Raw genomic sequence first — 27,775 nt, forward strand, 5'->3', positions numbered from 1 at the left:
AAGTTATAGACAAGCTCCAGGTAAAAACCTGCTGCCTGGGAAGCCGTGATACAATCTGTGCGCTCAGTGCGAAAAATTCGGCGTGTTCTGGCTTGTGTTTTTTAAGAGGGAAAACAATTGGTCCATTGCTGCTGAGCTGTGCTGTTCCATGCAGTGCTGCCAAAGTGGGCAGCCTCTGGAGTGTGACCTGTGGCGTTACAGATGTGCCTCACATCCCCTCCCTTCTCGGCCACCACCAGATGAAGGCATGAGATCTTCCCATCTTAGCTGAAACAAGCAGGTTCTGTTAATCTTCCCAGAGTGTACCAGCAAATACAATGATTGTGTAAGTTGCTTGTCATACCCAAAGTATAAACAAACTTGTGCACAGGAGAGGTGAGCTTCTGCCAAGCTTTCAGGGAGTTCCCTCAGTGCTGCAGAGCCTGCAGGGAGGAACTGAGAGGAACAAGGTGTTCCTCTTAAAGGATAAAACAAATTTTATATATTTATGCAACACAGAAACAGAAAATGTGCAGAATGGTGGAATACAAATTGAGGCGTTGTCTAGTGGTGGTGGTGCTTTTAACACTGACCTGTGGCTCCAGCTTTATTTCTTCATGTTTGGCACATCAGAGAACACCTCTGCTTTCCAATCATGCCAGCACAAGTGGCGAGTACGCAGCACCACATGGAATCAGATCTTACATGTTTCCTATGAAGTGTAAGCATGAAGCAAGGTATTCCTTTATTTGTGAGCTGGTACTGTCAGAGTACATTTTGTTTTAAGGTTCAATTAATGGTGTATTCTACTAAATACTTAGCTGAAGTTTGTTGGTTTTTGGTTTTTGGTTTTTGTTTTTTTTTTACAGTGAAGGTGGCAAAGTGCTGGCACAGATTACCAGGGGTGGTCAATGCCCCATCCCTGAAAAAATTCAAGGTCAGGTTGGGATGGGCTCTGACAACCTGATTGAGTTGAAGATGTCCCTGGACACTGCAGGGTGGTTGGACTAGATGGCTCTTAGAGGTCGATTCCAACACAAGCTATTCATTGGCTCTATGATCAAGCTCTGTCTAGCCAATCAGTTGTTTCTTTGCTCGCAGTGAAGTGCTCTGCAAAGGACATGTGTGAGGAACTTTGAAGATTGTGCAAGTAATTTTGAGTCCTTATACACTTTCTGAATATCTCACACTTTTTAAATGTCTCTGTACCCACCATAATTAATAATAAGTGACTGTATTCCCCTTTTCCTCCAAATTGTGCTGTTTCCATAACTAAACATTGATTCATATTTAAATTTTCAGCCCTGAAAGTGTTTTGTGTCAGTGAAATGCAGACCACAGCTGGCACCTTCACTACTCTGTAACAGAAAAACATTTCCATAATCTTTACACTTAACTACATACGAGACTGTTTTCTCAACTTCACAATGTAAGAGACTGATCTCTCAGAGCTGGATCTGAAACAGTGGAAGGGACAATTTATTATACTTTTTTCTCTATATAAACATACAGTGACTTTATTTATATCCCTATACCCTTCTGAAACCAAATTTTCCATGCATGCCATTCTGGAGAGAGAAAGGACAAGACAGAGAAGGGAAGAGAGAGAAGAGATGTCACAAATTACTCTGCTGTAAGGCATCAGGATAGTGCCATGATAAAGCCAATGTACAAAAAGACAAAGAATAAACTGGACTGGTGTAACGCAGAGTATGTTTATTAAATATCTCAATTGCACCAATCTAGGAGGACAGTGACCACTATTGATGATCAGTACAGAAATCAAAATGAACTTCATATAGAAAAAAATAAATCATCAGTTTCATGGAGAAGTCAGGGTGGATGTTTGTATGGAGTTTTGTAGAGCATCACTAACAAAAATGCAGTGGACAACGCAGTGCTCCTGCGCAATGCTCTCTTAGGATTTATCAATAGGTGGCATATGTAAGTCATCAAGAACAATGTAAAGATGACTCCACTGAGTGCCAGTAAGTTCCCAACTGCCGCATTGTCCTTGGTTTCATGGTCTGTGCTGAAAAACAAAGTACAGAACAGGGAGAGAACTAAAGAGATTGTAATACAAAATAAGAGATGCAGAATAAAAAAGGAAATGGTGAAAGAAGGAAAGAAAGAAGGATATTGAGCCTTAAAAATAATTTTTATACGGAATCAGATAAATTTTCCAACATATAAAAGGTTAGAAGAAGTTTTATCAATTGTTTTTGAATGCTGGTGAAATGCCAGAACAAGCTACCTAGGAAGTTCGGGTCTCTGCTTTGCAGAGGGTTTCTAAGAACAGGTTAGACAAACATCTGTTGGGGATTGTCTGGGGCTACTTTATCCTATCTTTGTGCAGCCTGGGGGGACCAGATGGTCTCTTCAGATCCCTCTCAGCCCCCTTCCTACAAGTTTACCAAGTTGGGAGGGGAGTGGACCTGAGTTTAATGAGAAAACAATATCATCCTATTAGTTGATCCTCTTTCAGAATAGAAGAATCAGAAAGAAGCCACATCTAACTTAACTACATAATTGTTTTTGCACATTTTAATGTTGTAGACTTGGAGTTTTATAAAGCATTTAGAAAAACAAATACATGGTTATAGAAAAAAGTTATTTAAAAAGTTATTAAGAAGTTATAAAACTGAACAATTTTAAATGCAGCTTTCTCAATGAACCTAAGTAGGAAAAATAGTTCATTAGTATTTTTCAAAGATAATAGTTATCTTAATGTAAAGATAGTTTGTAAATATTTTTCAAGGATATTATAAGTGTGTGTTTGGCCATAGGTTTTGCATTGCTTCCTATTTCAAAACAGGCAATGACAACATCCATAGTTACATCCGAGAATGTCACACCTAGGTGCTCCTTGCATATGCAAACCCAGGAAATAGTTGTGAGAAATCATTCTCGCTCCCCAGTCCACAGAAGGAACAAGTTATTCAGTATCTGCTGCGAAAAATCTGTCTGGAAGGACAGACGAATGGAAACGTGAAAGTCAGTGCCTCGCCTCCTCGGCAGGTGAACTCTGTGACTGCGGCGGCGTTTCCTCCTCCCTCCCTCCCTCCCTCCCTCCCTGCCTGTGCCCTGGGAAGTTCCAGTGAAATATTGCTGCTGTGGAAAGTCCTGCTCACAGTGAGGAGACGTGACCTCTCAGCGAGTCAGATCCAATTTTACAGGCGGCTCCGAGGCAGGGTGGAGCCCGCGCACTGAACTTTGTATTTTAGGAGGAAGTGATGTTGGTGGCAGCCCGTGTTGCTAAGCAGATGAGTTGCCGTATTTTTATTTCAGCTGATACTTTCGGCGGGGGTGTGACTTCATTCTTAGATATGATGCCTTCCATTTATTAAGGACAAAGGTCAGAAATTGCCAGAGCTGCAGTAGCTGTGTCTCTCCATATAAGAAGAGGCACTTTCTGCTGAGCCGTCAAAGATGGAAATGGGAGTCCTTAATGCTGCTCCTGCACGGTGAAAACAAAACCGACCGTGAAGCTGTCACTTCATGTCAGGGTCCAAGAGCAAACGTCCTCACCAGCAGGGATGATGTGGAGTAGGTCAGTTCTGTGGCATTGCTCCATTTTTATAAGAACTCACTACTGTTCCTGATTCAAGAGCTGGCCTGGTCTTGTCTCCAGTAGTAGTGGGAACCAGGAGCCTGAGGTAAGCAGTCAGGTACTGACCTGTTAAATCAGAATTCAGATGGAAAGCAAAGTGATACTGCCTCATACACCAGCAAACTAAATGAGGAGTCTGGGAGGGACAGTGAGTTGTTTGTCACCTCTGTGCCGCTGGCACTTGGGTGGGTGCTGCCTTCCAGCTCTCCAGATCATCATAGGCTGCATTTTGGAGAGATTGAGTGGGACAGTGCAGACAGGCTGGGGACAGCTGTGTGTGCACCCATGCCACCCACAGTGATAGGTCACACTGTGCAGTGTCAGGCACCATTTTCACTTATTCCCCCCTGAAAGTCTTTGCTTACGTCCTTAAGTTAGCCTTGAGAGAGCTTTATGTTGTTATGTGAGAGATACTGCTGTATCAGAACACTTCCACATTAAAGAATAAATGTTGGGAGTAGTATCTCCCTCTTGTTGCTGGATTCCCAAGGATGAGGCATCAGGGAATGCTGATGTCCTTCAGAGAGCTTTGCCCCCAAGACGCCTGACAGGTGAGCAGCATGTGGGCTGCTGGAGCTCGCTGCCCCTCTGCTTTTCTGGTTCAGTTCCTCAGTTAAAGAGTTTCCTACCACAGAAGTGGCTGTTTGGGCCAATTCCAGCTTTTGTCACTATGGCTGGCTTGAGTTTCAAAAAAAAAAAAAAAAAAGAAAAAGACCAACCCCCACAAGTGTCTACCCTGGCTTGCCCTCTGTTCCCTTAGCTTGCTGGTGCCACAGGGTGGCTCCTTGTCGCACTTATATTTCCAGCACTTTTAGCTCTTCAGCTGAAGTTGTTGAAGTTGTGCCTTCTGATACAAATCTGTTGCTTCCTGGTACTTACCAAAATCCACGTGCTCTTGGTATTTCAGCATGCTGTGGGTTAGTGAATGATTTCTTCTGAAAAAAAAAGAATATTGCTTTCCTTCAGCTTATGGCTGAAGGATATCATTATCATCTGTGCTCTGTTGGCACTACACACTCTCAGTCTCGTGTGCTTCCATTGCTCTGTAAGTTTTGAGAAACTTTGAGTAAAACTTTCACTTGTGAAAGAAAAAGAAACCATTTGACTTTTCCACTTCATTTCACTGAAACAATGTTCAGAGACTAATAAAATGTGAGTGTGTGTCAGGGTTGTGTGACTTCAGAGCCACTTCCCAGCAACCATGGGACAAAACATGACGGCCTTTGCTGGTCTGAGGCTCTGAAATGGCATCCTGAATGCTGAGTGTGAAGTGCTCAGAAGGCAGTTACTCCAAGCACAAGCTTGGGCTCACTGTACGGTTTCACATCTCTCCTTGCATGAATAAAAGTAAAAGCAAGCCTGTGAGAGAGAAGTTGTTGAGTTTTGGGTACATCTGTACAGAATTTCCTCGGGAGCTGCAACTTCCGTCACCTCACCAAAGCAAAAAAAGCATTTTAGAGGAAGCCACCTGGAGGGCATGGCAGCAGCACAAGTACTTTCTGTCGGAACTGATGCATGGTTTGGACCTTCGCAGTGCTGAGCAGGTGAGGAACCAGATGTGATCAACAGAGCTGTTCTCCAGCAGGGTGGGCTGCTCTGAGCTCTTTGCACGGCCCTCAGCAGCTCTCAAACAAGCTCAATACCCAGACTGCTTTGTCGGGAATGAGGCACAGACTGCTTGGCCCTTGTAGCCTGAAGGCCTCCCTGTGCACAGCTTGTTTGGGGACTCACGGCTTGTGAGGTGTCATCTGCTGCCTGCAGAAGTGACAATGTCTGGATCTTAAGATCACATTTCACTGTACCTGACTGTTAAAACAGATGCTGGTTCTTCAAAGTCTACTGAATAAGTCACCTGCCTTTGTGTTTTCATGTGATGCTAAATCATTTGCATTTTGTAATTCTGATATTTTAAAACAGGTTTAAATGCTGCCCAGTAATCTCAGTGCTGTACTTCTTACAGAGTACATTAACTTATCTCTGCACAGCCATGCCTGTCATACACAGTGACTTGCTCAGCTTGGTACAAACTATCCCCACCTTGAGAGTTTACCTGGTTAGGTAAAGTGTAGCAATTCACTGGGGTTTTGTCCGTACACATACCCTTGCTCTGCAACTGCTGTTGAAATTCTCAGCCATTAATGCAAATTCTTTCTAATCTGTGAGCCAAATGGCTGCCTACATCAGATGGATTACTTCTTCCCAACAGCACACAAAGGGTTGGGTGGCTGGCTACAAGTGAATTTTCATCCCTGTCATCTCTTGGGTATTTTAATAAGCTGTTACCAATAAGGTTAATCACAAAGATGCCATGTTGCTGTTTCCTCACTCTCCTGTGAAGCTGCCTTGTTGGTAACTCGTGGAGTTACAGCTTTCTCTTTGGGGACTGGCTGAAGCACAAGTTAAGGTTTCAAAAAACCTTTCCTCTGCAGCAGCTGCACCATGATGTGTTTTATCCATGCCTGGTGCTACCACTGAGTGTGCATGTGTGTGAACTTGTGCCACACCTTGACGGTGTCCTACCCTGGAGTGGTGAAACCACTGCAGCACTTTTCCTTACTCTCTATTTCCTGTTATTGAGGAGTTAGAGAATGGCTGTAATTCTCCCCCTTCTGTGAAAGTGCTATTTGCAGATTCTGTTTCTTCTGATGTTGGGAAGCGTTGGGAGACTCCCTGCACATTTTTATGACCGGAGTAGTAAGCCAGCTGATTCTATAGGCCACAGCCTGAGGATGATTTATGGGACCTGAGGAGCTGGTTCTGTGCCTTCTACAAGACACATGCAGCAGAAGCTGGGGCATTTTTTTTCCCCCATGGAACAAACATTTAACCAAGTACCTATCCGTGCCCACCACCCCACCCCATCCCCCCCCCCGCTGCTGCCATGATAATGTATTTCTTTTTTAAAGAAGTGCAGCATTTCTTTGGTTGGCTCACCCTGTCACCACAATATGCTTTGAACGCTTTTCATGCTCGGCAGCTTTGCGATCTGATTTCTGCTCAACAAGAAACTGAAACAAGTTCTAGAGTGAGCACTGAGGCTGCTGGCAGTTGGTCTCAGAATGAGTTTCTTGTGCCTCTAAATCTTGGAGAACTTAAATCTTTGAAAGCAAGGGGAGTTCCAGGCAGGTTTATGCTACACCAGGGTGCTTGGCTGTCGTGGGGCACGCTTAAATGGTACATGCAGAAAAACAGACTTGGGGTAGGTGTTTCTAGGCTGTTTTCTCCCTGGCCTGTCAACATACTGCAAGAGAAAACAGAAACTGATTACATCTGTGTAGGTTTGTTGTTTTGTTGTTTGTTTTTTCAAGAAGTAAAGAAATACAAATAAAAATAGAATAATGGCAAACTGGGCAAATTTAGTGAAGGTATACTTGGGGCATGTGCTGCTTCAAAGTGTTTTGTTTTTAAATACTATTTCCACTTGCTATTTTTAACTTCATAGAAGACCTTGGCAAAGAACAGGGAGTGTATTCTACTGCACCATCATGTGCTTTTCACTGCATTTTTCAGCTGAAAACCTGGGACAGCACCACTACCCCAGCTGCTGGCCCCTTTCTGGGCAATTGCATGGACCCAGCAGCATGGGAGGTGGTGATGCCTCTCAAACTGCTAACCTTCCCTTCTCCCAAAAGGTGCTTTCCCCTAAACCCAAGAGAGACTGAGTAGGCCAGACATGAATGACACAATGTGGAAGAGTGTTGTACTTCCTCTAGAGAAGCCTGAAATATTTTTGCAGCTGTAGTGGCCCTCATGGCTACAGAATCAACATGGACACCTGGACTGAGGGAGCCAACAACCCAGAAGCGAGAGAAGCCTTTGACATGCACGGTGTCTGGATCCAGCTCCAGCTTACTAACTGTGTGTTAAAAGAGTGTAGAGGAAAAGCTGTACGAGATCCTACGAGCACAGGACGCCTTCTCTCTTTCCCACGGAAAAGATAGGAGTTGTGGGTGCAGCAAACAGCCCCCTAAAAGGAGCGACAGGAGCTGGAGGGGGAGGGTGTCCCCTCTCTGGAGCACATGATTTTGTTTTTCCTTCTCCAACCTGCCACAAACAATGATGGTAAAAAGTTATCTCGTCAAATGACTCGCTGAAAATTCCTGTAATGCCGAGTATCTTTGCACTGGGTTTACGCTTTAATCTCTTTATACTTTTAAGACGCTTATTTAGTTTCCAGAGCAGTGCGAGGAGGACCGCTAAGCGCGCTACTGGTAATCACTTTTGGGTGGGATTTGTCTAATTTACTTACGGAATGAGTTTGTTTCGGTTTGTATCACGAATGTGTATCGAACGCACGGCTTACAAACAGGGCAGCGGCAGAGCGGTGCCGGTGCCGGTGCCGGTGCGGTGCGGTGCCGGGGGAGCGCGGCCCCGCCGGGACGGGGGCGCTGCCGCGGGCGGGCGGGCGAGCGGCGGGCAGCGCTTAATGGCCGCTTCCCTTTGAAAGCCCGACCCGCTCGGGACAAAGTCCACCCCAAACCGCGGTCTCGGGCGATCCTACCCGCGCCCCGCCCCACCGCGCCTCGGTGGCCGGGATGAGGGAGGCGGGCGGGGTTGCGGTGCCCGCTGCCCGTCCGGGGGCAGAGGCCGGGGCCGGGGCGGGCGGCGAGGGGCCGGGCAACCTCCCGGGACGCCTCTCGGTTTCATTTCGCCGCCGCGGTTGGGAAGTTTGAAGAGCGGCAGTGACACAGTGACACCTCACACACAACACACCCCCCGGGCTCCACCGGGAGTTTCCCGGGACGGGACGCGCCGGGGCGGGCGGGCGGGCGCGGCGCTGACCCCGAGGTGCGGAGCGGTGCGGGGCGGTGCGGAGCGGCGCCCCTCGGCCCGGTCAGTGCGGCGGGGCGGAGCGGAGCGGCGGGGAGCGCACGGAAGACGCCGTGCCCCGCCGTGCCCCGCGGCAGCGCTCCCTGGGCCGGCGGGCGGCCGGAGCCCCGGCGGGGCGCTGGCGGGCTGCGCGCACGCAGGTTAGTGACCCCCGCCCTTCCCCCGCCCGGGGCGGGGGGGGTTTCCTATATTTCTTTTTTTTTTCCCTCCTCCTTTTTTTTTTTTTTTTTTCCCTTTTCCCCCCTTCTCTCCTCGTTGCATAAATTATGCCGGGCGGGGCGGTGACGTCGCGGGGCGGGGCGCGCGGCGGCGCTCGCCCCCGGGGAGGGGGCGGTGTCGGGGGCGCGCCTTGTGGCGGCGGAGGGAGGGAGGAAGGAGGGAAGGAGGGAGGGAGGTGGCGGGGGCGGGCGGGCGCAGGGGGCGGCAGCCGCCTGGCTGGCTGGTGTCGCGCTCGGCTCGGCTCCGGCGGGCGCGCTCGCTCGCTCGGGAACTATCGGATTAAACTTGAATCGAGTGAAATTACACAAAGGAGCGAAGCGGAGCCGGCGGAGACCCCGAAACTACCCGAGACCCGCGCTGACCCTTCCTCTCCCTCCCCTCCCTTCCACCCCTCCTTCGCCTGCCCGCCCCGGTCAGGGATCCCCCTCCTCCCCTCTTAGCCCAGCCCCGGTGCGAGCGAGCAACTCCGTGCGTGTGTGTTGTGTGCGTGTGTGTTGTGTGCGAGACCCGCACCCCGCCTCGCCCCCCCCGGCCGACGGCACCAACTCCGGAGCGTGTCCCCTCCTCCTCCCCGGCCCTTCGGCGGAGGGCACCGAGGGAGCGAGCGGGGGACACCGGTCCCCGACGGCCACGCACCGGCCCGGTGAGTGACCCCGCACCTCGCTGGGCGCGGAGGGAGGGAGGGAGGGAGGGCGGGCGGACGCCGGCCATGGAGCAGGGCACCCGCGGCAGGTCTCTGTCCCCGGCGGAGCGGAGCGAGGGTGCTCGCTGCCGGCGGCGGTCCGGGGGGGTGGGGGATGCTGAGCCCTGCCGCGGCTCCGGGCGAGGCGGGGCGGGGGGGGGTGTGTGTTGAGGGGGGTGTCTCAGCGGGGCACTTCCCCGGGTGTAAATGGCTTTTTGTTGTGCTGCGGCCGGCCGGCCGGCCGCCTGCCTCGCCTCGGGGGAGGGGAGGGCACCGGGGAGCCAGAGCGCCGGCGCCCCTTCCCCTTCTCTTCTTCTCCCCCCTGCGCTCCTCTCCGCAAGTTTGGAGGGTGACTAAAAATCCGGGAAAAGTTGAGCGAAACTGCGCGGCGGGGGCGGCGGGGCCCAGCGCCGGCCGGGATGGCCGCGGGAGCGCTTCCCCCGCTGACCACGCTGACGGCTCCCGGCGGCCGCGGCGGCACAACAAGCGCTAACAAAGTGAGGGCGCTTCCCTGCCGTGCACGGCCCGGCCCGGCTCGGCCCGGCACCGCCCCGCTCCCCGCTCCGCGCCGGCACATGGGTCGCCGGGGCCGGGGCCGGGCCGCAGCGGGGGCACCCCCAGCGGAGGCCGGGCGGTGGGTGGCGGCGGGCGGCAGGAAGGCGGGCGGGGAGGGAGGAGAAGGAGGAGGGAGGCGGGAGCACGAGGTGCCGCTCCGGCCGCCGGTGCGCGCGGCGGGGGGATCGTCCTGCCCCGGCGGCACCGGGAGGGGGCAGGGGGCGGCCGGGGCTCCCCGGCGGCCGGAGAAGAAAGGGGAGCGGAGGAAAGAGGGAGGGGACGGGAAGGGAAGGGGGAACGCTATCCGAGGCAGCCGGAGCGGTGCCGGCGGACGCCGCATAATAGGGGCTTCACCCCGCCGGGTACCTTCGCTCCGCCGGCGCGGAGCCGGGGCGGGCGGGAGGCGCTGCTGCCGCCGCGCACATGGGGTCGGGGCCGGGGCGCTCCCCTCGTCGCGCTCCCCCACACCCCGTTCCGGGCCATTTTGAGGGTGAGCGGAAAAAGGTGGTTTGAGGCCAAAGCGGTCAGGGCGCGGAGCGAGGGGGGGGGCCCGGCCGCGCTCGGTCCGCGGGGCGCGGTGGGAAGCGGAGCGGGGCCGGCGGCGGGCGCTGCGTGCGGGGCGGCGGGGAGCGGGCAGCGCCTGTGCGTGTGCGCGGGTGTGTGAGAGAGAGCGGTGGCGGGGGGAGGGGGGCAGGGTTGTTAGTGAGTCTCAGGGAGAAGGCGCTGCAGGCAATGAGCAGCCATCATTACGTTGCCTTCATTTATCCCGGTAGCGCTAAATCAGGGGACGCGCTCCCACGCCGGGGGAGCCCCTCCGGGCGCGCCCCGCGCTGCCGGGCCGGTGTTCGCGGGTGGGTGTCGGGGGGGCGGGTCGGGGTGCTGGGGAAGGGGGTGGCCGTGGAGCACGGGCTGGAAATGGAGCCGGTTTCCCCGGCTCCCCCCGACAGCCCGCTCACGCCCGGGTTTAAAGTAGTTGTTTTTTAAACAGACAATGGACAAAAGGAAAGTAGCGATGGATGCCCGGGAGCTCCCTGTCCGCTGCGGGGCCGCGCGGCGCCGCGCAACTCTCCCGCACTTACCCACTTTCTGCCTTTGTTTTCGTTTGGGAAGGGGCCGAGCGTGCCTCCCCACTACAGAAAAGGGCTATTTTTTTCATTTGCGAGAAGCTTTTTTTTGTTTTTTTAATTTTTTTTTTTTTTTTTTATTTCCCCTGCCACTTGGGCTTCCGCGGATGTTTGGTTTGGGGAATATCAGAATAACCTTCGTGCGATAAGTTTGTTTCTGTGTCGATGTTCGTCTCGATTTTTACTCTCATCAAAGCAGATCGCGGGCAGTGTTTATCCTGGAAGATGGCTTTCGGGAGAATGTGTTAGCCTTTTTTTTTTTTTTTCCCTTTTCCTTTTTTTTCTTTTCTCGTGTTATACGGGACTAGCGGAGGTACAAACAAGCAAGTTGAACAAAAAATGTTTCTGTTCATTTCCTCACAGATCATCCATTCTAACGACGGCAAAAAAATCTTAATGACTATGACCTTAGCAGCATGGGTAGCTGATTTTTCCCAATTATAAATCCCGTTAGTTTGCGGTAATGTGTGAGTATCAATATATAATTCATATTAAAAAGCATGATCCGTAATTATTATTATTTTTTTTTATAAAAGTTGAAATCCATCATTTTCCAATGAGAGTGCTGCATCTGTCGCTTGGAGTGTTTTTGTCTCGCTGTTGCACAACAGAGGCTCTCCAGTCTTTAACCTAAAATGGCAGCTTTAATTTGACTGGGGCCCATTCATTGACAATGATAATAAAAAGGCTGAAAGCTAAATGTAGCTGGATGCTTGGGGCACGTATGCAGAACACTTTCCTCTCCATTGCTGGGTGCTGCTAAGAGAGGAACTTCCAAGCTCTCTTAGTTTCCACTGTGAAAGTTTCCAACACTTTTTTTTTCTTATTAACAAAATAAAAATTATAATTAAAAAAATCACATTGCTCCACATAGACCATATTTTAGAAGTCCGGGTTGCTTACAAACTTAACAGTGAGGTGATAGTTAGAGAGAGCTCCTTTGAAGAGTTCTGCATTTATCACCAGCATAAAAATTCTAGTAATAAGTTCTAAAATAAGATGCAGTCTGGGAAAAAATTAACCATTTCTTTCTGAGGTTTATAACAGGTGATCAGAACAAATACATTCTGTGTATTTTCCTGTCTCCAGCTACTAAAAGTGGGAATATTGCTTGTTTCTTGTTTGGAGTTGTGAATGTGCTCGGGGTTTTACAGAGATCCATTTGATAGTGTACTATTTCCTCTAGGTTAAAACCACAACTGCTTGGAAAAAGTAATTATTTTTGGTATTAGACATAATGTAAAGTTTGAAACAGTTTTACAAAACAAGATTTCCCCTACTAAAGTATTGGTAAATGCCACAGATTCACACATCTTGTCCTGTCTTTCTGTTAACCTGAACTGTTTATTTTCAGACTCTTTTGAGCTGGTTTTAGTAAGAAATTTATAAATATCATTATTAAAGCCATTGCACAGGCTCTTAGGAGAGTATTAAATGCTTGTGATTGCAAGTGGAACTAAATTACTGATTCACTGATACTAATTGGATAATCATATTTGACCAAATATCTTACTAAATATTTAACAATGTGATGACATTTCTGTTGTTGCTTGTAAATCCTAGTTGCATTATTTAAACAGGGGAAAAAGCCTCATATTTGTAACCCAAAATTATTTTATTGCCCCTTCAGTAACGAAGGAAAGTTTTGATCACAGGCAAGGATCACACAGTCCTTTAAGGAAAATAAAAATTTCTAGGGATGTTTCATTGTAGCAATATCAGTAAAAACGAGGTTTAGTGGAATACTCTCTATTGCATTCGAAACTGTGCAGCGATGGGAGGTTTCAGTTGTGACCGGTTCTTTTTGAGTTTGGTTAATGCAGAAACCTGAAGAGTTGTGTCAAAGGAGCACTGTAAAGGTTTCCCTGTCCATGTGGAGGGGTCAGTTAACCTGAGTGTAGTTTTTTTTCCATGCGAGTTATTTGCTGTTTTGAACTGAAAAGCTTCTGATGAATGTTCGCAGTATTTCCTGTTAATGCTCAGATAATATTAGGACTTTTATAAGACACAAAATGAGTTGTTTGTGAGTCCAGGTGGATCAGGACTGAAGCTGCAGGCAGTGTAGTGGAGAAAGATGTGCTGCTCAGTCTGGGCTTGGCGTGGGTGGGTGCTGTGGTCAGCAGGCCTGTCCTGGCCCCCACACAGGGAGGCTCCGTGCCAGGTCTGTGCCCCACAGATGGAGGGAGGAGAACCTGCGGCGTGAGGATACAACAAAACCTAAACAAAGACAACCTGGACATGATTTTCTGTAAAGCTGGAAAGGCCTGTGTAATAGGGGCTTCTCAGGTTTTCCCAGAACTGAAGTGTGGCAGTGAGGCTGCTTTTTGCCATGTCCAAGGCATCCTATAGCAGCTGGCTCTTTGGGGTTTGGTTTTGTTTGTAGCGTATGGTGTGATAGGTAGAGGTTGCTAAGGTGGCTAAGGTGGAAAAAAGTAACCAGAAAGAAAGAGAGTGGAAATAAATGCAGGTGTCTCTTTGAATCCTGTGCCTTACCTCTATCCCTTATATCCCACTCATTTTTGCATTAATTTTCAGATGAAAAACCTTTAGAATGTGCTAGTTGGTATTTGCTCTTGTGTGTGGCTAGCAAGGGTACGGGCAACTGTGTGACAAATGGTGTGCATGTCTGAAGGTCTTCCTTTCCCCAGTTCCCTTAAATCCTCACTTCCAAACCCTTACGAATTTGTCCGCCGTGAACAAATCACTAACTGCTCAGATTTATGAGCTGGTTAACTGATGCCCATAAGTATTATGGGTGATACTTTTATGTTACTTTAATGTTCCCTGTATACAAGAGAAAACTGCAAATTTTAGTAAATAATTAAACTGTCTTTCTGACAAATGAGCCTTTTGTGTGTAGGTGAGGCTTTAGCCTTCACTTTTCCAACAGAAAAGTTACTGTATTAATTTAGCTTCCCCATTTAGCTATCAATTTAGCTATTAAGATGGACATTAACTCCATCGTTTCTCATCATTTATATTTCCATGAATGGCTTGTTAGCACAAATACAAACTACTCGATTTTAATGGAAGAAAGTCTTAAATACTGTCTATATTGTAGCAGTGATGAAAAGGCAACTCCAATTGTTATTTAATTTTTAAAATTTGTTCAGAGGAAGGAGTGAGGTACAATATGCAGAAACATCCCATGCTTTTTTAGGGTTCTGATGAGATACTGAAACCTGATGGAAGTTTTCCTCCTGATTTCTTTCCGCCTGCACAATCTGACTGACTTTCAGTGATTCACATCTTAGCCAAGACCAGCGGTCATGGAAATACCACGTTGTAGTTGTGCACTAAAAATCTTTCTTGGAAAATGAGGTTGGAAGGCATGATGCAAAAAATAAAAAGGAGGTTATGACCTAAAGGACACATTCCAAGAGCCCAAATATGACAACAAAGCTCTTAAGGGTATTCTTAAGTGTATAAAAGCTGATTAGCTCTTAGCTTCCAACACTGTGACTTTTCTGAGATGTAAACATGCACCTAGAAGAAGCCAAGCCGAAACCAAACATCTTTGTGCAGCCCTTTGGGTTCCTCTCTGAATGCTGCTCAGCAGCAGTTTCTAAACACTCTGGTTATTTTGCTGTCCTTATGCTAAATGCATCCTCCTTTTAAAAAAGAAAAGAGAGTTACAACTTAATTTAAAAGTTGGAATTCAGTGGAAGAGTGCTAGTTACCACATAAGCTACTGTTTTAGTAGAACATTGTAACGCATGACTTTGAAAGCTTATTGGCATATGGGAACTAACCAGAAGCCCTTGCTGGCATGATGTAGGGTTTGCTTTGCTCTGTACTGACCTATATAGCTATTTTGGGTGTGGTTTTGCTTGGCTTTCATGGGAGCTGAGTCCAACCTTCCTCTGACATAGACAATTGCTGTGATGAGAGGGCCTTGAGGGGAATGGTGGGGAATAAATAACTTTGAGAATCAATTGTCTGGAAAAAGTCATTGCAGCCAAAATGTCTACCCTCTTCCTAATGGTTCTGAGGGGAAAATAAAATTTCACATGTAAGGTTCTAGATCCTAGAGGTTATTCTGTTCAGGTTTCATTTAAATATGAGTTTGTGTTTGGGAGGAGCAATGCAGCAACTTACCTGCCTGGGAGTAGCTGGTGTGTGGCAAATCCTGTGCTGGATGGTTTTGGAAGCACTTTATTTTAATGTCCTTGAGCCACTTTTTAAACTGAGCTTTTTGCTTACTGCTAGAACTTCAACAGGTAGCTAACTTTAGAATTTCTTGGTGATTTTGAAAGAAATTGACCTCCCCACAGTTTATTTTTATCTCTATCTACAAAGGAAGTGTCACTTAAAGCATTTTGTGGAGGTGTACATCAGATGTACAAAGTATGATTCCTTCTGTGCAGCAGAGGCAGACCTGCTCTGAAAACAAAACTTTTTATTTCTCCTTCCTGCCCATTCTACTCCCCTCCCCCCAGCTTTCCCATAGGTTTTGTTCCTCTTCATGTTGTGCCTTTCCTGTTGAGTTTTTAATCTTTTTTCCAATTCATACTGCTTTCTGTTTGCTTAGTGGAGTTGTGTTTTCTTGCCAGCCCTAGATGATTAGGATGTGTGGCAAAATAAACATGTATTTCAGTTCCTAATAATGCTGTTTTCTACCCAAACCACGGAGGATGCCTAAGCTGGTGTGGGAGGGCTGGCTGGATGTGCCAAAGCTTGGTGAAGTCTCATGTTAGTCCCTGGATGTTTTATGGTGGCAGCAGCAGACAGCCAGAGCAGGGTGCTTCCCAAAGGTTCTTTATGACCCTTTCTTTGAAGAGGAAAATCTTCTCGTTTCAAGTTTTGTTTTCATGAAAGTGACATTCCCCCATCTTTTCATAGTGGATAGATACAGCTGTAATGGTCTCTCTTATTCTGTGCACTGAGTAGTTGTGAGTGGGGAAGGTCTAGTTCCATGACAATTTTGAAATGGACCTAGCCTTTGTGGGCTATCCCTTACCAAAAAGTGAAATTTGGGGTGTGAGGGAGGAGCTCCTGAGGGGATCGTGATATTTCTGAAAGAAATAGGGGAGCTTTGGAGACCTGGAACTGTGTGACCCATGGGAAAGCAGATCAGAACATGGAGCAAGGCCAAGGAAGACTTTAATAAAGGCACTTTTGTCCTTGCTCTTAAAATAGGAAGCCTATGGATTTATTTGCAGGGTAAACAGGATTTGTTAAGTGGGTAGTCACTACATGTGAAGGAATGCTGGTCACTCTTTGGGAGAGAATTCAGGTGAAGACTAAAGCCGAGCTGAAAGCTGGAATTTTAGAAGTTTAGACATCAGTAACAGGACAAAACATGGAGAAAGTCTTCATTGTAGAAAGCATTGAGGTAGGTAGTGCTGTTCTGGGAGAAATGTGCTCTTACATAATAGAAACTGAGAAACTTGGTTCAAGCCTTTGGTATTAACTTGGATGAGCTAGTAAGTGGGAAGTCTGAGTTGATGACAAGTTATGAGAAAATATTCTTTGCTTCAAAGAGGATCCATCAATGTAGCTGTTGAGATTGAAATCCAAAGCTGAAATGCTACTTGGTAAAGTGTCTTTCAGGAAAGTGCATGTCAGTCTGTACTGTAGAGAATGGCAGTTTAGTATTTCTTCAAGTTGAAGATTAACAGCCAGAAAGGCAATACACTGACGTGGTTAGTAATGCTCGGTAGGAGGATTGAGGGAAAAAGAGTAATGGTGAGGCTAACAGATGTTCAAAAATCAGTCTGATAAGGCTGAGATAAAAGTGCATGAAGGTGAGAGACTAGTACGTTTCAAGGATGCATCTTAATTAGTTCAGAGTGTAACAAAACCTCACCTGTTCCTGGACAGGAGAGCCTGTCTGAAGTCCAGGAATCATGCATCCAAATATCCTGCTGCTTGAAGTTCTGTATCTGAATGTGTGTTGTTTTCTCATGTGGGATAAGAAACACTGAAATGGCCATAACTGCAGTTACTGTCTTGAAATGAGATCTAAGATTATGATTTTATTTTTTAGTCTCAACTGTCTGGTATGTATCTAGTGAAGTCCTGTGGATTTTTGAGAATGCGCTCTGGTTTGTGCTACTTCTGGACTGAAGTAGCTGCCTGTTGGATTTGGTGGTTTATTGCAAGGCAAAAAGCAGACAGCTCATCATCTCCAGTTCTTGTTTTGAGAGGTACCAGGATTATGTTGCTAGTTCCTGGAAAGATCATGCAGCTTCACAGGGTGGTGTAGTTGTGTCAGGGTGGTTTAAAGGAAGGCCCTCTGACGTAGTAGCCACTGCCTGTATGAGTTCAGAGATTCCTTTAAATGCTGATGAGGGCACTCTCACTAAGAGTATAATTCTTGCCTTGAGTTGTTTTAACTGTGAAGAATTAAAGTGAGAGTTTATAGTGAGCAATTTAATATCTCTCTTGATTTAGGAAGGAATCATTCAGAAAGTCAGTTAAATAGGAGTTTCTGGATTGCCTCAGGATGTTAGTCAGGGAGAGAACTGGTAAGTAATTCAGTTTATTTATCAGTACCATAGTGAGGTGTCTACTGTGCTTTTCATTCACTCAGCTCTGTAAGTGGGGTACAGCCTCACTCATCTTTACTTTACTCATTGTTCTTTCATTGGGGGGAAGTGAATAAGCAGGCTCTGGCTTCACTTCCCCCTTATTTCTGTGTTGATCTCTACAAAGGTGCATTGTCATTTTCTGTTCTTTTTTTTCTGTACAGAAGTAAGTGAAACGTGCTTCTTTAATTCTGTTGTAATCTTTACCGAGGTTAGTGAAAAAAAATTTGCCTGTTTCACCTGCATTTCTCCTTACTACAGTAGTGCAGTATTCCCCAGCCCATGCTGTCTTCTCTCACAGAAGTGACTCTTAGTGAGCATACTTTTATAGTTCAAACAGGATTTGAACCTTGTGGCAGCTATGCTGAAGGAAAGGGTTGTTTTGTAGAAATGGCATGGCTGTCGGAAGAATCAGCTTGTTACAGGCAGCACTAGAACAGAAACATGTCTTACAACTTGGGTCTGAGAATCTTTGTAGCACATATTAGTCTTAGAAGTTGAGCATATTAGATGTTGCACTGAAACTATTAAAAAAAAAAAAAGAAAAATGGAAGGAGGGTGTTTGTGTGGCTTTTCAATTACAATGGCTAGAATTAGAGAAATGCTGTGGTTAAGGTGACTGAATTCTTGAATGGTGAGTTCTCAGGGAAGTAAGTTAAGGCCTCACACCCCTCTGCTACCCCCTGCCCAAAACATGACTACTTAATTTTGTGAGGTTAAAATATAAAACCTTGGCTACAGATCAGATGGCAGGTGAAAGCAATTGCTTCCGTAGCTCTTCTCATAAGAAATTTCCCTGAGATGGTGATTTAAAAGGTTAATCTCCTTGATCTCTTTGTCTTCTTCACCTTTCCCTGTCTCCTCTCTCAAAAGAAACCAGGACACTTACCTTTCTGCCTGCCTCTCAGGAAGGACAGCCTTTGGCTTGTCACTGGTTCACATGTGACTTCCTTGAGATTGTCGCATGACCAGTGGCACAACTGGACTGTGCAGTACGGGGCTGGTTGGGCAATGGAGATTTTGGCTGTCTGAGGAACTGGACTAGGAGAGGTTCTTAGAGCTGGATATTAGTCAGCTGGGATGCAGGCTGTGTGCCTGAACTTATCACCTGGTGGGGCTTCTGGGATCTGCTGCCATCTTCCTTGGTGTGCCAGTGTGTCACTTGGAGTCTGGTGGTGTGTTCTGTGGCTGCCCAACATTAAGATTTTTGGTGGGAAGCTGGTAGGGTCAGGAAGGCTAAAAATCCCATCTCTAATTTGACAGGGTGTGACAATGGGGGTGTTTTGGGGCAGGATGCTTTTTCTCTTCAGCATATGCTGGAAGCTGTTTCTGTGTTGAGGAGCTTCCGGGAAGGCAATGAAGGTTGAATAGTGAGATCGATTCAATGTGGCTGTGGGAGTGATACATTTGATACACCTTGACTTCTCTCTTCTGGAGTGAAACAGTACGTCCGCAGCAGGCAGTCCATCACATAGGGATGCAGATTGATCCATGGACAGAAATCACTGGGCAGAAAACCGGGGGTCTAGGCAGCTGTAGCACCTGCTTCCACCTTGTTGGCTTGACTGCCTCCTTCCCTCAAGGTACTTTGTCATAAGCACATAAGCTGTCCTCTGGTAAATTTATTTTGGATGCTGGTGACAGAAGTTCTTGCTCTTTTCTGCTTATCCAGAATATTTGTTTCTCCATCATAATGTTTTGCTGAGATTGGTTGTTCCCAGAGTTGCTTTTTTTTCTTTTTCTTTTTTTTTTTTTTTTTTTTTTAAATTAAAAACAACCTCCCCAAAAACTAGAGTGAAATCTGCCAAGCTTTCTTTACCCTTCTCGTCTAGGGTATCCTTATCTTGATATTATGTTTGTAAGAACTTTTTTTTCTTCTGATAGAGAATTATAGTTAAATCTGTGTAAGAGTGTTTTTTTCTTTTTTTTATGTTTTAAGTTTTTTGTAGCTCTGACGATAGCTGAAAGCTGTTGAATGTTGTCTTGTGGTCCATCTAATCATTTGTAAGTCAGGGTATGGTTTGAGAAATGCAATGAGCTAATTTAACCGGACATTGTTCTGAAAGGAGAAGTTTCCTCTCTGCCTTTGTCCCCCTGCACCCTTCCTCACACCACATGGCTCTGCTACTTTTTTTCGGCAGCAGTGCTTGTCAGGTCCTTCTGTGAGCCACTTTAGTTCACCAAAATGGCAGAAAAATAACTCTGTAAAATGGAGAGCATTTTGCTGTTGTAATGAATCAAACTGGCTCATAAAAGGATCTGATGAACACCAGAGCTGGTACTAAGGATGAGGGGGGCCGCTGGCTTGGAGAGCAGCAAGCCCTTTTCATCTTTTCATTTTGGTGGCAGTGAGCAAGTGGATTGGATCAGTTGCCTGGGAACCTTCATGGGAGAAAGAGAAATAGAGTAATCATCTGTGAAGCAAAGGACATGAAAAGAAAAATGTGCTGGCCTGAGTTAAAATGGATATTAAAATTTGTTTATTCCATTGATGCTATGGATTGCATGCTATAAACAATTTGTTAGAATTAATAATCCACTGCCCAGAAATCAGTTTTCCTCTTCAGGTAGGAAAACAAAAGCCTAAAAGATTTACTAATGCATAAATAACTTGTTTGCTTTTTCAAATGTGAAGTATTTAATCTTTGAAACAATTTATTCACAAGAAACAGGGGGAGAGGGTTGTTGCTGGTTTTGGGTTGGTGGTGGGTTTTGGAGGTTTTTTTGTTTTTTTTTTTTTTTTTTTTTTTTTTTTTGCAAGCTTGAAATCTTCAGTTAGGCTCATCAGCTTTGAGTCAATTTGTCTGTCTCAAATTTTATCAAGTCAGTATTGTTTTAGTTTCATCAAGTTTCATCACTCAGTAATTCAGTGGATGCTGTTATTCAGACTATTCCCAACTATTTACATTTTCCTGCTGGTTTGAAATGGAATGAGTGCTTGGCCCTAGTAGGTGGCTGAGGCTGTTGCTTCCTATCATAGTTTTAAGCTTTCTGATAGTGAAATGAATGCACTCCTACTTGTTAAAATTGGTGGGAAAAAAAGTATATTGCAAGTAAAATAACATGCTACTTAGTCACTTCTGTAATACTGTGCTCTCGCTGCTCTCCAGAGAGAGAAATGGGCAGTTTACACTGTGTAGCTTAGCAGAGGAATGAACACCTTTTAAAAAAAGTCAGGGATTCTGACTGCAGCTTCTGCTCATTCCACCTGTCAGCTTGAGGTGACTCTTCTAGCATAGCAGCAATGTGGCATTAGAAGCTGCTTGCTTTCTGAAAAGCCCTGGCTTTTTTGTCAGCTTACTTGTCTATATTGCCTGCAGTGTGACAGAAAGGAACTTCTTGGCAGGTGGAAGACTGGAAGCTCATGCTTTCCTTCCTGTTTTTCTCAAGATTTGGGCAATTGCATGTATATTAATAGATGGTAAATTCTTGCCAAAGTTACAAAAGAAGCAAACCTTCAGGTAGAGCACCTTATAGATTCCTTTCCTTGGGTTTTACATCTAAAAAATTCCTTTTCGGGATCTACAGGGCATGGCAGGAGGTGCAGGAGAGGGGATTTACAAATTCTATCTTGTGGGCATTGTAAGCTGCATTTGGTGCAAACTGTGAGGAGTGGTGGCCCTGACTAGCATTGTGTGTGTTCAGAGTGAATATTGTAGTTACTAAAAGCAGCTTGTTTACATTAGGAATTGTATGTGCTAGCTCTAATGGGCTTTAGGAAGCCCAAAGCACAGCTGTAAAACATCTGTCTCTGGGACCAGATCTTGTCTGTGTGATGAGTTGTTGTCCTTCATTTCATGTTCAGATTTAGATAAGAAATAAAACTTTTCTTTTTTTTTTAATAGAAAAGTTCTTCAGTCGTCCTTCTTGAAGACTGGTTTGTACTTGAAAGACTATCATGCTGTTGTCTTGAACACAGAACTTAAAATAGTGACTCAGTATTAACTTAACTCCACTTCCTCTTTAATCCGATCATCTTGTTGCTATATGACCTTACAACACCTTAATTTAAAGGCTACTTATTCCAGTGGATTATATTTGGAGGTGTCTGGTGTGGTAGGCATTGCTACAGGAAAGGCTTAAAAGGAACTTAAGTGTTGCCTAAAAAAAACCCCAAAAACAACAAACCCAAGGTGTTGGAATAGGAGCTGCAAGGGTATTTTTCCACTTTGGGATGCTTACTGCTGCTGGTATACGGACAAGGCTTGGTCTGAAAGAGCGGGAGAAATTTAGAGCATATAGTTCTGCTATATCATAAGAAAAAGTACATTCACTTCCAATGAGTGAATTTGATGCTTCTTGTCTTAATTACACATGGAAGTGTTAGAAGGCAAAATGTCTCTTTAGCTCATGCATTTCTGAGCACTTGGATGGTTTTTGTTCTTTTCAAGGCTAGTGACCTGAGCAGGTGTTGGAAGCCAGGACACGAAGTGCTACTCCAAACTGGTGTGCCAGGTTCATAGTGATGTGCTTTGCGTCTGCCATATTGGGATGTATAATAGTTGCTGATTACCAAGCAGCACTCGGCCGAGGATCTTGGTTCTTTACCATGTGTTAATTCTGTCTTGCTACTGCTCTTGTGAAGTAGATAAATGCCGTCCTTAAAAGGAGAGTTGGTCTGACATTCAGCACTTAAAAAAAAAAAAAATCTGTTTTAAGTGTTTAGAGTCTGTGTCAGAACAGCCTGCTATTTTTCAGAATTTGTCTTCTTCCTTTAAATATTTTCCTTAGGAGTAAATTCTGAACAATTGTGTTTTGTGTATTGAGTTTAGGGACCTTAAGCTTCTTCCTTGTCCTATACAGTTTCTCAAACAAATTCTTCCAAATAGTCTGCTTTAATGTGTTGAGCTTTGGCTCAGCAGTAGGAAGAGTTCAGAGAGTGTACTCTCTACTCTGTGCTAGTAGCCATTTTGACTCATTTTCTGTCAGGTTTTTCTTCCATATCAAGTCAGGTATTTAACCTAACTAAACTGAAGCCAAACAGATTATCTGTTGGGTGTGATCTGGGGCTTATGGTGAGTTTTACTGTAGCTGTGAAAACTTTTGTCATTTAGAGTCCTTGAAAATAAACCACTGGCATGTCCTGCTTTGTCTCTTGACAGAGGTCTAGCAGAAGGTCTGTTCTACAGAATATGCGGCTGCCTTCAAGCTTGGGCTGTGCTCAGCTCAGAATGGCAGCAGCACCTTCCATGGATTGGAGAAAGTGGGGGTAGGCTAGAAGTTGCAGAGAGACTGGGTTCTTCCATTGCTTACAGTTCAGGAGATGAGTATGGTCCCCACTTTATAGGTAATAGAGAGGGCTTGTTTTCAGCAGCTAAGACGTTGCACAATGACTTGTGGATTGGAACCGAGGATTGGATTCAGTCTTCCAGTAATTCCTTTAAGTGCTTAACCTAAATATGTTGTAGTTATTTTAAGCACCTTTTTATAACAGTTGTAAAGCTTCAGGGCAGTGCTTTGAGCTGATATTATCTTTTACAGCTGCTGTTTAAACCAGGAAAAGTAAGAAAATTTTAATTTTTTTCACCACTTAGTGCTCTTTTTAAGTCTTTTTCCTTCAAACATGAAAATTGTTTTAATAAAAGTGCAGTATTCCCAAAATTTCAGTGTATAACACAACTTCGATTTGAGTTATTAAAACCACACTTTTTTGAGTTGTTAAAAATGAACTTAAAACCCACTGTAGGTACTGAGTACATCCAGAGATATACTGTATGTGTTATAGTATTAGTATTGGTATTATCAGTGTTTCTGTTTCTTTTCTTTTTTTTACTTCTTTAAGGGATTACAACTAGATCATATAAACTCTCTGAATTTTCTGTTGTTGGAATAGGTATAATCTTTTATATAGGATTGGTAACTGATACAGTTTTGGGTGTCCTTGTCTCTCTCATGTTGTGGTCCTCTAAAGTGTTGTAATCTTGCTCACATTCTTGAAGTACTGGCAATGTGGACTGAAATACAGTATCTTCATGAAAGGAGGGTGAAATGTTATCCTGGAAATGGTGTATTATTGAAGTAGCATAGTTGTCAGCACCTATTAAAACCATGTTGCGAATATCGTCTTTCTTTTTTAGTACCAGAGGTCTGAATCCTATTTCATAGCAACCAAGGTAGAGGCTATCCAGAAACAGAGCAAGGCCCTTAGCCTCCACAGCTCTGCTGTTCAGAATTGTCTTGGAAAAAGTGATAGGTAATGCTTAATGAATTTCTCTTGCATGAATTCATCTAGTCTTCTCTTGGTCTGTGTAAACTCTTGGCTTCCATTGGGATTGTGGCAATGAGTTCTGCAGCTTAAGTACACATTGTATGAAGAACTGCTTCCTTCTATTTGTTTTATTTTGAACCTACCAGCTGCTAGTTTTGTTTGATGTTCTCTAGTTTCCTTGTTAAAAGAGAACAATGGTTCACTGCGTACCTATCCCATGCTGCTCTTGATTTCGTAAACTTTTTTATTCTCTCCCTGACTGGCCCCTCTTGAGGCTAGAGATTTTGAAGGGTATTCAAATGCCTCTCACCCCTCTCTGGTCCATCAGTAATTTTAATTTTGAAGTGGAGGTGAGAAGAGCAAACATGGTCATTGCAGCAAGATATAAGCACCTTGTAGACTTGTGTATCTCATTTCTTGTACAATTCCATGTTGTTTTTTTTTTAATCTCTTTTTTCTTAAACATGCTTACATGTTCTGTTTACTCTTCTGACAAATCTTGTTTTCCTAGATTATTTGTTCTAGCTCCCAAATAATGTCAGTAGATGGACTCAGTAAAATGTATGTAAAACAGTCAGATCGTATTTTCTCATGAATGTTGTTATCTATTTCCTTCCACTTCATCTCATCTGCAGTTTATTGCACCTTCTGTGGGTGTGATGAAGGTCTGCTGCTTCCTGCAAAGTTGATTTTATTTTTTAGCAAAATGAACTTGTTAGTATTATTAGCAAACTCACTTCAAGGTTCACCTATTTCTAGATCTTTTATTAGGATGCATGCTGTCAGTGCAGGTCTGGAAGGGGGTTGGATGATGTTTCCTAACATTCATTTCCTGGTTTGAACTGGTTACTTTCAGCCATGTGAAGATCTTCCCTCCTTTGCTGTTGTAGCTTTGTTCCTTAAGCCATTGCTGGAACCATTGCTTTGTTCAGTAGCTGGCATGCATTTTGATCATCCAAGTTAGCTCAAACTTTGGCCACTTATGAATTGCTTCAGCAAAATCTCCTGTACTGCTAGGACAGGACTTTGCTGTGGGAAAGCATCAGTGTCACTTCTGTAGTCTGTACTTCGGTAAGTGCCTGTGTTTCTTCTGTTTTCAACTTACCTGCCCTACTGGGACATCAGACTTGCTGGTCTGTAGTTCTGGGCAGGCTAAAGGTATGACCACCTTCCAAAACTGATGCACCCTTGGCAACAAGGCAGTGTTGGAACCCGAGGTACCATGTGGCATAGTGGACAGACAGGCTGAGGATTTATGTGCCAAAAAGGATGAAAGTTTGCCCTAGCTTCTCCAATGACAGCAGATGTAGAAAACTTGTAATTTTTATTTTCTTGGAAGAGTTCTTTCATGTCTTGGTTATATGTTAGTCCAGTGGATTCTCTAGCAGGCTTTGTATACCTGGCATTTGTGAAAGGACCTTTTATGACTTTGCCCCTCTAGGAATATATCTTTGTTTGCAATTTTACTTGTTAGTTCCTTTGGTCCAATTTATTCCCCACTTTTTGAGAAATGTTCTTACTGACAGCCTCCTCAGCTTGAGGTTTAACTGTGGTGCATTTTTTTCCTCGTATCCCTGCATTTTCAGTATAGTATTATTTGTCTGTGTAAACGTTTTGTCTAACTGCCTGATTTTGTTTCTCTTACCAAGGTTCCTCATTTTAATGCTTTTTTTTCTCCTTGAAACCAAGCACTCCAATGATGCATTTTTGTTGTTTATTCCTGTTTTAGGAATGCTAAACTTAAATATATTTAATGGATTTCATTAGCAGTAGCCATGAATCATGATAAAGTTAAGTCAAATATGACAGGAACAAATCTGAATTGTAGTATAATTTAATGAATGTTTAAATAGTCCATGTTCTAGTTAAAATGTGGCAGTGTTGCCCTGTGTGCTTCAGTGTAACTTCATATAAATAGTTTAATACATGCAGTTTAAATGCTTTTATACTGTGATTTCTTCTTGCCAGCAAACTGGTCACCTTACCAAGTTGTACAAGTGGGATGGAAATTTATTTTGAATGCCACTGATTTATTTAGGAGTGAGACAAAGTATGTGACTGTGTCCTTCAGTTATAATTCCCCATCAATTGTAAATTGATGCATTTGTTCAAATATGCAGTATAAAACAGTATTACAATCAAGCTGCAGTTATCATGGGAGCCATAACTTCTACTTTTCTTTTTCTTGGCTCTCTGTGTGAAAAACTGTACTGTAGTATATTATTTTATTGTTTAGTACTGAGGTCTCTCTGTTTTATCATAGTATGTGACATGCTACAGTACCACTCTGTGTAAAAACCTTTGGTGCTTGAAGCAGTGGTGGAACAGAGTTTATTCATGTCTTCATGTATAAATGCGTGAGCACCATATTTAGATGAACTTTTGCACAAACAATAACCACTTCGTACTGAAGGATTTTTGTGAATTATGTTGCTTTGCTTAGCTGAGAATGACTTGGAAAGACATAAGTCTGCAAATCTGAAGTCATGGGTGTCACTGTTACTTCTGTGTTTCATCTGATAACTCGTGTGAGGGAAGAGGCTCTCCTGAAAGTTACTTGCTCTTTCAAAGTAGTCTGTAACAGGCACTCACACAGTATTTTAGCATAAGCAGCTGAAATTTGAGGTATTTTATACTAAAGTAATGGAAAAAAAATGTTGGCTGTATTGAGAGCATGAAATATTTAAGAATTCATGGTCATGAAAGTAGGCAAACTGGTTTTATAGAGAAGCAGTAGTTTTCAAAATAGATGCTCTGAAAGGTGCCAAGTATGAGTTCACAAGACGAAGAAATCAACAGAATTTCAACAGAATCTTGTAGAATTAATTTTTTCTTTAATGAAAGTGCAGGTGTCATGAAAGGCTTGTGCCTGTTTTAGTTGCTGAGGAGTCATAATCCTGCTTTGCTAAGTTAATATTTAAGCTTTCGCATGAAACCTACTACAGCTTCTAGATAGCATGCCATATGTACAAAATAAACTCATCAGTTGTTTTGTTTTCTACTTAAAAGTTAAATTGCAATCAATGTCTGTACAGGTAAATTTGTTGAGGATAACAGGAAAAGGAACTATGCAGAAATACAGGGTTTGTTTTAAGAAAGAACTTAAAGGAATTTTAGGATGTGGTCATTTCTTAGTTCCACTAATACAAGCAAAGCACCTCCAAGAAGGTGGAGAGGTGGTTTTCTCTTTGCAAAGAAAAGGGTGGTAACAGAATTTGAAGCAACAAGAGTTGAAAGTAATCCAGCCTAGACACAATTAAAAGCAGAGTGTTTTGGCATGGTAAATTCTCTTACATGTTGTTTAGTGAATGGCTGCTCTTGCCATTCATTTTTGTACCTCTTCCCTAACTAATGCATTTTGAATTTTGCTTCATAAGTAACTTTCATGAAGAATAGAGGGGAAATCTAGAATTTGTTTAAAAGCTGTGTAGTTGTGCAATAGTAGGACGTATCTCTGCAATTGGAAGATCACAAGCTACCAGTCATTTAGCACCGAGTTTTAAGTGGATAGGTACTTTTATAGGCTGATTTATTAGAATGCATTGTTTATAGGCCTGTTGAAAAATGTCACTAGCAATTTTGATGTGAAAAAATGGCATGAGCACAGTTGGGGATTTTGTCATGGTTTATGAATAGCTGATAAACAAAATAAGGTGCTGTAATGCTGTTGTTTTCTCTCTTAAACTCCTTGTCCCCTATCTTCCCCCACATACAGGATTTTGGAAGTGGCACTGGGAAGGGGAAAAGGTCTTTATCTAGTAGCATGAATAAAACAATGGATTTTAGTTTTTTGCCTCTATTTCTTTGATCCTCCTCAAAGGCATGTATCACTTGTGTTCCCTCCACCCCCAGCAAAAAGGCAATATCTTTTGGGGGCTTTTAAAATGCCACCTTTCTATTCACCAAATACATTTTTCAAATAAGTTTGGTGTTGATGATTTAATGATCTTATTAGTATTACCTTAATTTTAATCAAAACAGTATTTGTCTTGATGAGTGGTATGAGATGAAATCATGTTCTTTGTTTTAGAGGACTGG

The 27,775-nt window shown here is 44.4% G+C and overlaps 1 protein-coding gene across 7 annotated transcripts in view; it reads left to right on the forward strand.

Moving 5' to 3' along the window:
• Positions 1-8,856: 8,856 nt before the first annotated feature.
• Positions 8,857-27,775, forward strand: part of CHD7 (chromodomain helicase DNA binding protein 7) — a 133,152-nt gene continuing 114,233 nt past the window's right edge. For 5 of the 7 annotated variants that reach the window (XM_033055098.2, XM_033055140.2, XM_033055149.2 and 2 more), the window contains exons 1-2: positions 8,857-9,281; positions 11,363-11,466. The gene's annotated coding sequence lies outside the window, so the exon portion shown is untranslated. Of the gene's footprint in view, positions 9,282-10,311; positions 10,366-11,362; positions 11,467-27,775 lie in introns of those variants that run through there. The other 2 variants (XM_033055115.2, XM_033055105.2) reach the window with 2 other exon arrangements.

The sequence above is a fragment of the Catharus ustulatus genome, chromosome 1 (genome assembly GCF_009819885.2).
Source record: "Catharus ustulatus isolate bCatUst1 chromosome 1, bCatUst1.pri.v2, whole genome shotgun sequence".
Taxonomy (NCBI): Eukaryota; Metazoa; Chordata; class Aves; order Passeriformes; family Turdidae; genus Catharus; species Catharus ustulatus.